Source organism: Arvicanthis niloticus, chromosome 14 (genome assembly GCF_011762505.2).
Source record: "Arvicanthis niloticus isolate mArvNil1 chromosome 14, mArvNil1.pat.X, whole genome shotgun sequence".
NCBI classification, from domain to species: Eukaryota; Metazoa; Chordata; class Mammalia; order Rodentia; family Muridae; genus Arvicanthis; species Arvicanthis niloticus.
In genome coordinates this window covers 69,988,869-70,002,501 of record NC_047671.1, presented here as the reverse complement: position 1 = coordinate 70,002,501, position 13,633 = coordinate 69,988,869, and the positions used below count along the sequence as shown (strand labels likewise).

The 13,633-nt window shown below is 41.1% G+C and overlaps 1 protein-coding gene across 3 annotated transcripts in view; it reads right to left on the bottom strand.

Moving 5' to 3' along the window:
- Window positions 1-12,893, bottom strand: part of Chst9 (carbohydrate sulfotransferase 9) — a 266,781-nt gene extending 253,888 nt beyond the window's left edge. For all 3 annotated transcript variants that reach the window (XM_076912955.1, XM_076912956.1, XM_034517842.2), the window contains exon 1: window positions 12,559-12,893. The gene's annotated coding sequence lies outside the window, so the exon portion shown is untranslated. The remainder of the gene's footprint in view (window positions 1-12,558) is intronic.
- Window positions 12,894-13,633: the final 740 nt, after the last annotated feature.

Below are 13,633 nucleotides of genomic sequence, written 5' to 3'. Positions count from 1 at the left end.
TAGGTGGGGGGTCAATGGTTGTTGACCATTCAAGAAGGTTGTTGGTTAGTTGTTGCTTGTTGTTGGTTGCAGTTTGTTTAGTAATTATGCCCAAAGAAGAAAAAATAAGAAGAAATTAGATACCTTGATGTTGAAGATCAAACTTGCCCCTAGGAACTCGACCCCCTAATTAGCAGGAAGTAATGTAATGATAATGGTGCTTCCTTTACAACTCTGACTTTATTCTCTTTCTTCTCTCCCATCTATTCTTTTGTCTATTCATCTAGTGTTACAGGGTTCAAAGGGTGGAGAAGGGTGGAAGAAGGAGGAACCCACAAAGTAGCCAAGACCTGCTACAGCATTCAGCCAGAACTAATATTTTGCCATATTCAATTTTTTCTCACATTGTTCCACAACAATTTCTTGTCATTTTAAAGCAAGTAGAAGAGACCCAGTGACTTAGCCCCAAGTATTCGGAATGTTCCAAAGAAGCTATTCTCCCATAAATCACATTAGGGCTGTCACTCAACAAATCTAACATAGGTGCAATACTGTTGAAGTTCATACCGCTCACCTGTTCTGTTATTCTCCATTAAAACTTTGCTCTAAATCCAGAATCTAATCAAGGAGGATCCATATTAGTCACCAGGTCTCCTTTAATTCTGTACTATCTGTTTTGTTTGGTTTTTGTTTGTTTTGCTTTTGTTTTGTAGGTTTTTTTTAATGACACATTTTAGAAAAATATCTGGGTTGCACTGACAAATACCTATCAATTGGAGTTTGTCTCAGTATTTGGGGTAATTGGATCCTGGGTAATTTTGTGTTTTGACAGGACTTTGAAGAAGTGAGTCTGTTCTTCCACTAGGGTGCTGAGTCTGATCACATGGTTAAGCTGATTCAGGTGTGAGGGTTTTTCTCCTTTGTAAACAGGCAGGCTGTGGCGCCTGCCGACCAAGATAATGGGAATATTCTGTCCCTGGGAACCACTTACTGAGCAGTGGAATGATTGTTAATATTGTTATAATAGTGGTTACAAAGGTTGCTTGAATTGTTAAGTGATCTGTTGTGTGACTCACTGAAGTGGTGACTGTTGCCCCTACCATTCTCCATCTACACATGTACACACTATGGGCTCAGGGAGCATTTTCTTCCTTATGTAATATACCCCAATTCTTTATACGTATTATTACTTTTCATGCTCCGCAGATCCCAGATTTACCCAGTGAGAGCCCGTTATGCTGGCTCTCATGTGCCTTTGATGTGCTTGCATCAGTTTTGAGCAATTTCTTCCTCAAGTGACTCCTAAAACACAGAAAATGAAGAGAGAGAAGAAAAGAGTATGCTACTTGGGAAGGCTATAAAGGAAATGAGTTCACAAGCATCTGTCCATTTATTTATTTACACTAGATGATGAAGGTGGGATAGGTGTGCGTTGATGTGCAGTGTGGTGCTTTGACTAAGAATGACCCCCATAGGTTCATATAGGTGAATGCATCAGGGAGTGGCACTACCTGAGAGGGTTGTAAAGAGTGGCCTGGTGGGAGTGGGTGTGGCCTTGTTGGAGAAAGTATTTCCCTAGGGGAGGGCTTTTGAGTTTTCTAAAGACAAGCTTAGTCCCTCCTGCCTTCCTGCTGCCTTCAGATCCAGATGTAGAAGTCTCAGCTACCACATCTGCCTGTGTATCAGCTACCACATTCACCTGTCCATGAATATTATGGCCTAAGCCTCTGAAACTGAAAGCAAACCTCAATTAAATGGTCATGATGTCTCTTCATAATAGAACACTGGATGGTGAAGACATGGAATTTATATGCAAGAATGGCTACTTACAGGGATAAATGAAGGCTTAGCCAGCATTCATTCAGCAAGTATTTACATCAGCCAATCCTGGTGTAAGTATGCACTCTTGCATATTGCTTTTCTTGGAACACAACAATCATCAATCTAGATGAGTCCTTACTTTAGTGGATAATATGTTACACTAATGAAGGGGACACTGGAGGCTATGGATACATAGCTATTGAATATTTATGCATGCAAATGTATGGGTTTGTGTGTTTGTGTGAAAATGTATATGATGAGGGATTTGGATCACTTGAGGAACTGCAATATATGTTGCTATATTGATGACATTGACTAAGAGTTAAGGAGGCTCTATCTGTGCATGGTATTCAGGTTGTGTGGGGATGAGAGTCTGGTGTGTTGGAACAAGTGGAAGCCATCCAGACAGATTGGGCAGAGGAAAGAGGGTGAAGGGATGAGACTGCAGATGGCTAACCTCTCTGCGCTTCAAGGAATCAGATACTTAGTTTTGGTCTTTGCCTTGAACAAACTAATGTCAATCTATGTACGTGATGTATGCAGTCAGAGGAGTGATAACTATCTTTGTGTTGGGGAGAGGCTTGTCTGTTCCTGTATTGGAGGTGGGGCAATACCAGATCACTCCCGAAACCTTGGCACATCTGTTCCGATCTATGAGAAGGGTGACAGACTCCAGTGGTGACAGAGGCAACAGTGTTAGAAATGTACTGTGGGAGAAGGTCTAAAGACATGATGAAAGGCTTGATGGTGGCTGACAGAGGGAGATTGTTGAGTACAGTACCAATATTGCTGTACTCAACAATCGCAACATTGGAGGTTTGTGTGAAGCACAGAAGAATAGATGTTCCAAGCTTGATTTGTGAAACTGATTGGGGCTTTCTGAGCTATGTTTATGGGTTTCAAAGCATTCTATATTAAATGTACACTGATAATTCATAAAATTCTTGTTGAACAATACTTGATATCTGTATTTTGAGGGGAAACCCTCAAAAGAGTCAAATTTCTGAGGTTCTAAGTAGATGATCTTTGGTACCTGGGAGCTAAGTGGTAGGCAAGCTCATTCCCTGGATCCTGCTGTAATTATCTAATCATCAATATCTGAAAAAGAAAGCAACTCTGCCATACTTTCCATCTAGTGATGTATACATAGGCTCGACCAATAAGGTGTTGTGTAATTCAGGTTCATTAAGCTTTAACTGCTTAATAGCTGGGCATTTCCAGCTCTTTGGGCTCCAGATACAAAGAGCTGGACAAACTGCAGCCATTCACTCGGCTGATGGCAGCCTTACAGAAGCAACAGACCCGTTCTCCCTGATGACTGCAGGTCCTAGCTGAAAATAAAGTGCAAAGGGCAGAAGATAATGTGGGAAAAAATAGAAGCAGTGCACTGCCAACAGTATGGCTAATAAGTAAAGCACAAGGTAAAACGAGAGAGTATGGGAGCAGCACGTGTCCAACAGTGTCACTAGTAAGTAAGCTTTCTTGTTTTTAAATTTAATTTTTATGAGCGTTTTGCCCACATGTAAGTCTTCGCATCAACTGTGTGTCTGCTGCCACATGGGTGCTGGGAATCGACCCCAGATCCTTTGGAAGAGTACCACATGATTTCAGTTTCTGAGGCATCTCTCCAGATCCTAAGTTTTATTTTTAATGTTTGAGAAATTGATCTTTGAGAAAGAAATAAATTGCCTACGGTTTGAGAATCCATTCGAAGAATCCTGTGGGAAAACCCAACTTTATTTAGAAATATGTTTCTAAAACTCATTAACTTTATTTTGTTTTGAACTTCACTTTTATGGTACAGAGCTAGGATCATTCTCTCTAAGACTTCACAGAGGTTGTTTACTTAAAACAAGCTTATACTGCTTTAATTCCTTCAAGGTATAAATGAGGAAAGAAAACATGACAGAAATGACTGCTGAGCTATGTGGAATTAGGAACTTCCTGGTTGTAAAACCATGGAAAAGGTAAGTAGCATACTCTTGGATGAACAGTGCTGTCTCTCTTGTGTGTTTTCCTGTTGGCACTAACAACAGCAGGAGATTCTGAAATGTCCTCACCACACGGGAGAGGTGCTTTCCTCATCCTAATCATGTTCTGTAGAGTTCAACTAAGAGTAACACCTCATTTCTAGATTAAAGAGGGTTATGTAGGTGGCAAAATGGGGTGCCTTGTGTCTGTTCATTCTGACAAAGGTTTTCTCTCGAATAACAAAGCTAACAGGAGAGGAGAGGAAGAACGGCTTACTTCATAATCTTTGACTTTATTCCTCCCACAAATAAAAAACAGAACAAGAAACGACAGATATCCCAATAAAATTTCACTGCCTCTATAGTACTTCACAGGATGACAATAGCACCTCTTCTACTTAACATCCCACAATCCCACAGCCAACTTCATCTTTTGTCAACTCCCACGGCACTGCTGGACTCACTTTAGAAACCGTGACAAAAGTAGATGAGGAAATTCAGGGGTCAATCTGACATTGGATGTGAGCCATTCAATTGACCAAGAATCTCCTAGTGTCAATAAACTATACACAGGAAAACAATCATTGTGTTCACTACCATGGATGCATCTCTTTTGTAGGAAGAGCTACCTCTCAGATAGGTGACCTATAGTATCCAGTGTAGAGAATCCAGGACTCAGTAAAAACAATTGAATACTCAAATCCACACAGACATAGCACAACCTCCATCAAGTGCTTCTCTTCTAAAGGCAGTAAGATATATGATGTTCTGAAAGACACATCAAAGTGGGAAGTATCTATGGAAACAAATGTCTCACAATGCAGTCATTTAGTCAAAGTTGCTTGCCTATCTCTAATACTGAAATGACAGTTTATATTAACTCTTCATTCTCACAAGTATAAGATTCATACATGACCATAGAGAAAGACTATTTAAAGTAAGAACATTTGAATTTTATTCTCTTCTTGCATCTTACATAACTTTATACCATATATATACCTCTACACACACACACACACACACACACAGAGAGAGAGAGAGAGAGAGAGAGAGAGAGAGAGAGAGAGAGAGAGAGATTATTCAAAACTCTCTCACCTCTTTGTATATTTTGTGAAGAGAAGATAAGTTGGTATGCTTTTGGGGTGTAAACATGGCAAGGTTTAAACATCTCTAAGGCAGATTGAAACTCTATAATCTCCTGACTCCTATATTCTAATATGAGTGCATTCACTTCAAGCAGTGTAACAAAATTCTAATTCAATAGTTTATTTTGGTTGGCAATAGATTTTGGCCTCTGCTATAAGCATGCTTCGAAGCATAATATATTATGTGTGACTTCTAATATTGGACTAGTGCAATTTCTTGTTTGCATAAGCATGTTTCAAGAACATTAAAAATACAACTTTAATAAAATTTCACTTTCTGTTTCTACTGTCTAAAGTTATATATACACATGTACAAATATAATATAAACACATATACACAAAATACATATGTATAAATTTACATATTTTATATTCATATATACATGTATAGATATGTATACACATATACATATGAAAGCCTTAAATGTTCTCTACAGAAATGTATTTAAACAAAGTTATAGATTGAGAGAATGAAGCTATTAGTCTATTTATACACTAACATTCACCACTCATAATTATCTACAAGTAAACAGTTTTCTACAAGAAACAAGTACCAGAGAAGAAGTGACATCAGAAGTAAAGGCAGGAGACATGCTCCAGTTAGAGGGCAATGAAGCACATGGCTCTGATACACTGAGGACAGGACACCTGTGGGCAAGTGAGATGATCCCACTAAAAAGATGTGTGAACAGACAATAGCAGCATGGAACAGAATCGCATCGTACATAAAGATCCTGTTTCCATAGCTATATGGCTCTCATTAGGGCCAGTGTCACCCCTTGGGAATATCTTAGAAGGGGAGTGTACCCTCAGAGCAGTCACAGTTTGAGTCAGGGGCAGCGGCTGCTGCCTTTCAGTAGGAAATCAGAGGGTACCACAAACTAAAATCTCCCAAATATTCCATACAATAATATGTGTCTCTGAAATGAACTTCTGAATATCAAAACGTTGAACAGTGCCAGTTATAACTAAAAATTTGTTAAGAATTTCAACCAAAGTCTAGAAATTTACAGGAAGGTTGCTAGGAGATGTAGTCACTTTGTGTACTCTGCCTCCTGGTTTTGGAGCAAAAATTGTATAACAATAATAGAAATAGCAGCACTAAACCAATAGTTTTCACTTCAACATGATGTTACCAATACCATAGTAAATGGCAGAGGTCACAGAAGTAGAGTTTATGTCACTAAGGAACGAAGTGAACATTCTCCATGGAGCTGTCAGAAGCTTGGACGCTATGGGTTAAGAGTGTTCACTCTCTTATTTGCAAAACACGAGTCCATATTTCTTCTGCTCCAACTGTCTGTATTTGACTTGGCAATTATTCCCGATTTGACAGTAACAACTATTTCCTTTTTCCTTCTCCGTACTCCGTGATTAATCTACCCTCTGTCCACCCTCATTGTTTCATTTTCCTGGACTTCTCACACTCCGTTTCTTCTAATATCTTTATTTGTCTTAAATTCGAATGTATTTTGTGGGTATCTTTTACAGCGCACAGGCATGCACACCAGCTCTGCGTCCCTTCTGTGCTCTAGTGAAGCTATCTCTGAGCAGCACAGGGAGACACACACTGTTGTCTTGGGGTTACTTTCCATTACAAAATCATTGTTGTCTTGGGGTTACTTTCCATTACAGATATTTTCACTAACTACATTTGTCCAAATTACATTTCAAAATATGAAAAAAAGTAACACAAAATAATTATTTTTTAAAAAGAAGATAGAGACTAAGGACCAGAGTCTGATGCAGTGACTGCTCAGTGTTCGACAGAAGACAGCCAATCATATTTCTGTATTTGCCAACACCTTTGTATCATTTCACTTCATAACTACCATAGATCAGTCATGCATCTCTAACATGGCAATTTACTGTACAATGTCTGGGTTGGAGTGAGTCAGAGCAGGTGTCTGGTTTCTGCCACTCCCTACCAGGGTGACTTTCCTCAACTCACTGTGATCCCTGTGGGCCACCATCACTTCCTTAACTATTAAACTGTAATAAATTTTTTAATGTCTTTTCATCTCTGTGGAAAAAATGTATAATTTTCATTTTAATACTTCAGCACTGACTAAGAGAAATTGATTCCCATAATAAATTTATTATAAAATAGATCCTGTAGGTCTCAATTTTTACATTTCCAACCATGACATCTCCTCTAAAATACTTATCCTAATCTAGTCTTTAAAAAAAAAAAAACAAAAAACAAAAAAACAGTCATTCTTTATAAAACCGAAATGTGGCCCTCCATGTTTATCAGTAAGTACATTTATTCTGAGGACATAGCCTTCGTTCTGAAGGCTACATCTCCTTTTCTATTGCCATTCTCTCCACGTCTATAAAAACTACAATTTGGCTGTGAATTCTTGCAATAAAAATGATCTTATCTGTTTTTCCAATCGTGTATTTTTGGCATTTCTAACCTTTGACACAGCAGTTTTCTGATCCTTTTGAGTCCACAGGGTCAGAGACTGCACAAGTCTATATGCAACTAAACACTGACTATAAACAAAGCATTTAACTGCGACTGTTGTGTGTGATTCAGCTTCCTGTTCAAGCAACTATTTCATCCACAAGCAATTTTGCCCTAGAGCTTTTGAAAAACACAATAGAAATCTGTTAAATTGGCAGTCTTGCTGAACTTCAGTTATTTTATCTAACCGGGTCTACAGTAACAGTGGATACTTGAAAGGGACCCGTTGACGAAATGTGGTTTTGATTTGGAACATAGGTACAGAGATCAAACGGCCAAATCTCTTATTCAGATAGCTTCGTGCTGCTACCACTTTTGCAAATTCCTCCACTAGGTTTGGGAATGTCATTCAACACCATACACAGGTAAGGGCATTAGGAAAACACTTGAAAATTCAACTTTGTGAGACCCGTAAACTAATATATTTAATATGTTTCTATTTAGCACAATAAACACTCATTATGATATTTTAGAACATAATGAAGTCAGACTAAAGTTCCCAAATTTGGAGTAAAGCACCCTTACTGGAAGGAAGCCAAGGAGAGGGCTCGGTGGCTAAAGTGCTCACTAAACATTGAGTACCTAAGCTCCAATCCCCAGCACTCAAGGAGTGGCTGTTCATGCCTGTGATTCCAGCACTGGGAGGTAAAGACAGGCAGATCCCTGGAGCTTACTGACCAGACAGCAAAGCCGATCAGTGAGCTTCAGGTTCAATGATTATCTCAGAAAATTAGAAAATAAGGTAGAACACAATAAAGGAAGAAATGAGTTACCTTTGGCCTCCATGTGTTTATCCCCACACACATATGCATACACCACAGAGAGGGGGGAGGGAGAGAGGTATGGAGGAGGGAGGGAGAGAGGGAGAGAGAGAGAGAGAGAGAGAGAGAGAGAGAGAGAGAGAGAGAGAACAAACAAACAAACCTCATTTTCCCAGGAATATATCCAATGCTTGACATGTCCATTAAATGGCATACAATACAGTCTTGATTGTCTTGCTGTGAATTATACATAATTCACTGGGAAGTTTTTGTTCCAGATTTGCTTATTTCTGTCACCCAGCTTGGTTCTGGGCAAGATGCCCACCTGCCCCACCTCCTTAGAAACTGGTTTTTGGTATTTGAGGCATGTAAGCTCATTTAAAAATTAACCTAAACAAAAACAAAATTAGAAAGGCAACTTGCCCACACTAACAATGGGACTCTTTTTCAAACCAAACACATGCCGTATTCTAAAGACAAACACAAACGACTTTTTAAATAACCATGATTTTAGATTATCTTTGCTTCTATTCCTCTCATTAAAATGAATAATTCAGAGTGCCTACTATACATGGCAAAACAGTTTCCCCTCAATAATTCATTTTTAGTACACCAAAAAATAAGAGGTAACACATTCTTATGTAAGAAATAAAGATTTAAATTAGACTATATTTTAAGGGCAACTTTACGTTCAGAATTATCTATAGTTTGGATTTACTCTGTTCAGTGCTCTGCTGCTTCCAAGTTAAAACCTTAAGATCTTCAAAATAAGCACACTCCTTGATTGTATGGGCAATAAGAAGCCTGCTCTGGATTTTCATTATGCCTTGGGTATCAAATATTTGCAATCTGGGCAAAATCACCACCACGTTTTCCCTAAAATCAAGAAAGTAAATTGGGGTGCTGTACTTAGATCTGAGTTAAAGCAATCGATCTGACATTCTGGCCATTCTGAAGGACTTCATTTTGAGTGATACATAATCCCAAAGGTTTGGGGGGACGGGGCAACTACTGAAATGTGTGAGCATGTGGAAACACACACACAAACAAGTACACACCTACACGTCACATGGCTTTGAATTGGCAATTTTTATGACTTATAAGTAAACATGGAGCTGTAGAGATGACTTACAACACAATTTGCTTCTGTGAAAAAAGTAGTCCATAGTGGTGCTACCTTGTAATCACAGAGCTAGGAAAGTGGAGACAGACAGATGTGGGGCTCACTGGTAGGTCACCGGAACCTAACTGTGAGCTCCAAGCCAATGAGAGATCTTTCCTCAAAAAACACAGTGGATGAAATCTCAGGAGAAGAAACCGCCAAGATTTTTTCTCTGGCTTCCACATGTATGTGCATACATGCACACACCCACTCTTACACACAAGCTGTACCTGTACACTCTTGAATACATACATACATACAAAAACCCTTTCTAATATTTGAGTTATAGAAAAATAGTGAGTTGGATGGGAATGGTTTAAAAAACCTCGAATCTACCACGAATGATAATACTTTCAAAACAGAGATTGGTAGTCCATTTATCAATTGCATGCATGTTGATTCATTTAAATCCAAGACATACATATAAACTACTATACCCACAAACCAGTCATTCTTTATATGCTATCCTATGTTATTCTTGCATGGGAATACTTATGGCAGAATTGTTGTGCATTATTTAGGTCTATCTATGGTGTGTATGTGTGTTTATGTGTGTTTATGTGTGTGTGTGTGTGTGTGTGTGTGTGTGTGTGTTTGGTGGTATAGTCATTTGAATAAGAATGGCCCTATAGGCTTATATGTTTAAAAGCTTGGTCCCTACTTGGTGAAACTGTTTGGGAAGGATTAGAATGTGTGAACTTGTTAGAGAAGGTATGCTACTCAGGGTGGTTTTGAGGTTTCCAAAGACTGGTTGCTATTCCCAGTATGCTCTCTACTTCCTGCTTCTGGATCAAGATGTGAGCTCTCATGTATATTCACTGCCAACACTTTGCTCCACTATCAGGGACTCTAACGCTCTGAAGCTAAAAGCTCAATAAAACACTTTCTTTTATTAGTTGGCTTGGCCATGGCAATTTCTCACAGCAACAGAGAAGTGAGACGGTGGCTATGCATGTGTGCATATTGTGTGTGCACAAGGGGCAGGTGGGAGGAGAGCTAGACAGTTGTTCTCTCCTTCAACCACATAAGTTCTAGGAGACTTCAAGCTCCTCATCCCAATGAGCCATCTCTCTTTCCCCATGTCTATCTAGTTCAATGTCTGGAACACTGATTTTTTAATTCATAATTTCCCCCCCAGGGAGTTGGTACAGCCATATTAACTTTTAGAGATCAAGACATGTTTCACCCATACCATTAGAACATCAATTGATGCCCATTTTCACCATGAAGGAAATAATATCACCAAGAGATCTTCTAGCTGCATTAATGTCCAGCTTCTCTGTAATAGCTAAAGATGAAAGTACAAACAATTAGACCCTCCTGGAATATACGCTAGCCTGGGCCAAATGCTTCACGACTTTTGAGTTCTTCCTTGATTGGAACCAAAGGCTTATTGTAGAAACTTAGCAGCCTGATAATGGTTGTGCAAGGTGGGTCAGTTTGACACCAATGTCAGCTTTGGGGATGCTCATGCAGAGGTGTGAAATGAGTTAGCATGCTCAGATACCTGTGAGAATAAAACAGTGCACTGTAAGCAAGTGGGAGAGAACAGATGGTTGGGGATGATTTAAAACACTCGTTTTTGGACTGTCACCAAGCTCCTATATCACACACTATGATGTTCAGTTAGTAAAGATCAACTCCATATTCAAGGTATTCATTTTCTGAAGGAAGGTACTATTCCAGTGGAAATGTTAAGAAGCACATAAAATAAAAAAGTTCTCATTTTTTCTAGGTGTTTGATAAGTGTTGTTTCTTATTGACTGCATTCAATCAAAATGTTTCTCATTTGACGATAGATAGTTTAATTTTCCCTCATTTCCTAACCAACTGTGAGTGTTCAGGTATTTTGTTTGAAAGCTTTGGGTAGACGTAATAAATTTGTCCCGTCTCAAACAGATTCATTTTGACTGAAGCTGTTCAATTAAACAGCAATGATAAAATATGGTAGTTGGGAACTTTTGCCCATGCAAAACAATGATATTCTTCCTATCCTCAGTTTGGTAGACAGGCATATGGTGTTATGATTACGCTGGGGAAGTGGCAGGTGGCAGGACCATTGGATCAGGAAGACAGATAAATATTAAATACGGCCACACTGTGTTTTGTGTGAGTCTACAAGAAGTCCGTGTTCTTTAAGCCAGCAGGAATAATGAAAATAAAATTGCGTAGAGCTAGAATGATGCAGAGAAATAGCTACTGGTTAATCACTATCCTGATTATCAGTAAAGGGGACCTTGAAGACGGGGAATTTCCTATTAAACATCCACAGTGTTTTGCTTTGGACCCTTTGACAGAACACGGGGGCTGGAGGGGCTTGGGGCTCACAGAAATACACTCTATGCTTTATACACCTATTTCTTTCAAAATCCTGGGGCCAATTCAGGCACAATTTGCCCGTGGGAGTATTGAGGTCGACCAACTGGGATCTGAGGGAGAGGGGCCACAGCTGTAGACTTCACACGTAGGAACTTAGTTAGAAATAACTCCTGACAGGCATCAAACATAACTACATTTTAGCCTTTCTATAGAAACATGCTGCTGGGCAGGATGTTCAAACCAGGCAGAAGAGGGGTAGGGAATGGTGCGAAAGGAACCCCACAGGAGTGATGGGAAACCTGCATCCTTCCTCCCTCACCTGCTTCACACCTGAGACTCACTTTGCCCCTCTCAAGCCCTCTGCTTAGCCATCATTTCGCCCATGCTCGGAATCTTCCCTCCTACCTGGCCTGCAGTCTCTGCGTTGCAGGGAGTTTGGGGCCAGTGCAAAGGAGGCATCAGGGTAGGGACAATCATCTTTCTACCAAACAAGCCAGAGGACTGGACAGACCGGCACAGGGAAACTCAACACTCTTCCCTCTGGTGTCCTGTTTCCCAGCTCTACCTGTCCCCACGCGGGTGTGTCGCCGGAATACTGGAGTTCTCAGTGCACCTTGGGGATAGGAGGTGGGGGTGGGGCGCCAGGAGTTCAATCCAGGTAGCTACTAAGTTACCCCTGGGTGCGTGCACTGGTCTCCAAGTCTTCAGACACTCTCTCCGCCCCTTCGACATCCAAAAAAGTGGATTAAAGTGGGCTGTAATGCCCCAAGAGGGGATTATCTGAGTCAAAAGATGCCACTCTCAACCCCAAGGGTAATGAAGCCGCAAAGGTACCATACAGGTCTCCCCTGCCCAGAGCCGCGCCCACCCCGGTGATCAGAGGCGCCCGGACTCAGGGTACCGCGCATCCCCTGAGCCTCAGTGCAGTTACCTCGGCATCCGCCCCTGGAGCTGTTGCAGGTACCACTCCGGCAGAGCGGGCTGGGGAAGAAACTTGCCCGAGCTCCAGGGCAAACTCTCCAGAAGGTGTCCGCGCGGCCGGCCGCTCAGTGCAGAAACGGAGCACTAAGGGAGCAGGGCAGCGCGGGACCCGCAGACCGCTGAGCCGGACCGGCTAGGGCTGCGGCGCCGCCTACTAGCCCGCCTGCTCCAGCAGCCGCCAACCGCGCCCCCGCCGCCCCGCAGCTCCGCCTCCTGCCTTTAATCTCCCTCTCTAGCCAGGCCAGCCAGCTAGCTCAGCCAGAGTCCCCCTGATTCTGCGACTGGGCCCCCAGGTATGTTCCGCGGCTTAAGTGACTACAGCCTCCTCACCAGAGACAGAAGCCCTTGTCTTGCTTGTCTTGTAGTTCACCTTTGCTCTTTTCCCTAGGACTGACCCACAATCAGTCCTGAAGGACAAGTCAATAGGTTATCTCAAACCATGAACTGCAAAGACTTCAGAATTTCTCTGGCTTGAGCAGAGGTTATGTTTGCTTGTTCCTGTCCCTCCATTCATGAGCAGTGTGGCCAAGTTCTTTTAAGTACCGGATATGCTTTGAGGGAGTTTCTATGAAGTTGTCACTGGGAATAACTGAGACCCAGTAGCTCTCAGGCCATGCCTGTCAAATCCAGGACACGCTGGAGCTAGCAGCTTGTGAAGGGATTTGGGAGGAACGAGACTAAGGTAATTTAAAAACAAATCATTAAGATTAAAGCATATTGAGGTTTAAAAATTAGTTCCCGATATTATGCAATTATCCTGACCAAACTAGGGCAAAATAAAATCAAGGGAACCCATGGTTGCTTAGTTTGCAGTCAAGCAGTTTCTAGAAATCAACAGCAACAATTAAAAAATAATAATAACCCCAGTGAACTTCCTTTTAAAGCATTAACTAGTGGGGCTGTCCTGAACGGGCGTTAGAACTATGTTCACACTAACTGCCTCTGCCCAGTCTGGAGACTGTTGCTAATGGGGTGAACTTTAGTGCACAGAAGAAAAACTGACTGTTCTAGCACTGGCCTTCTGA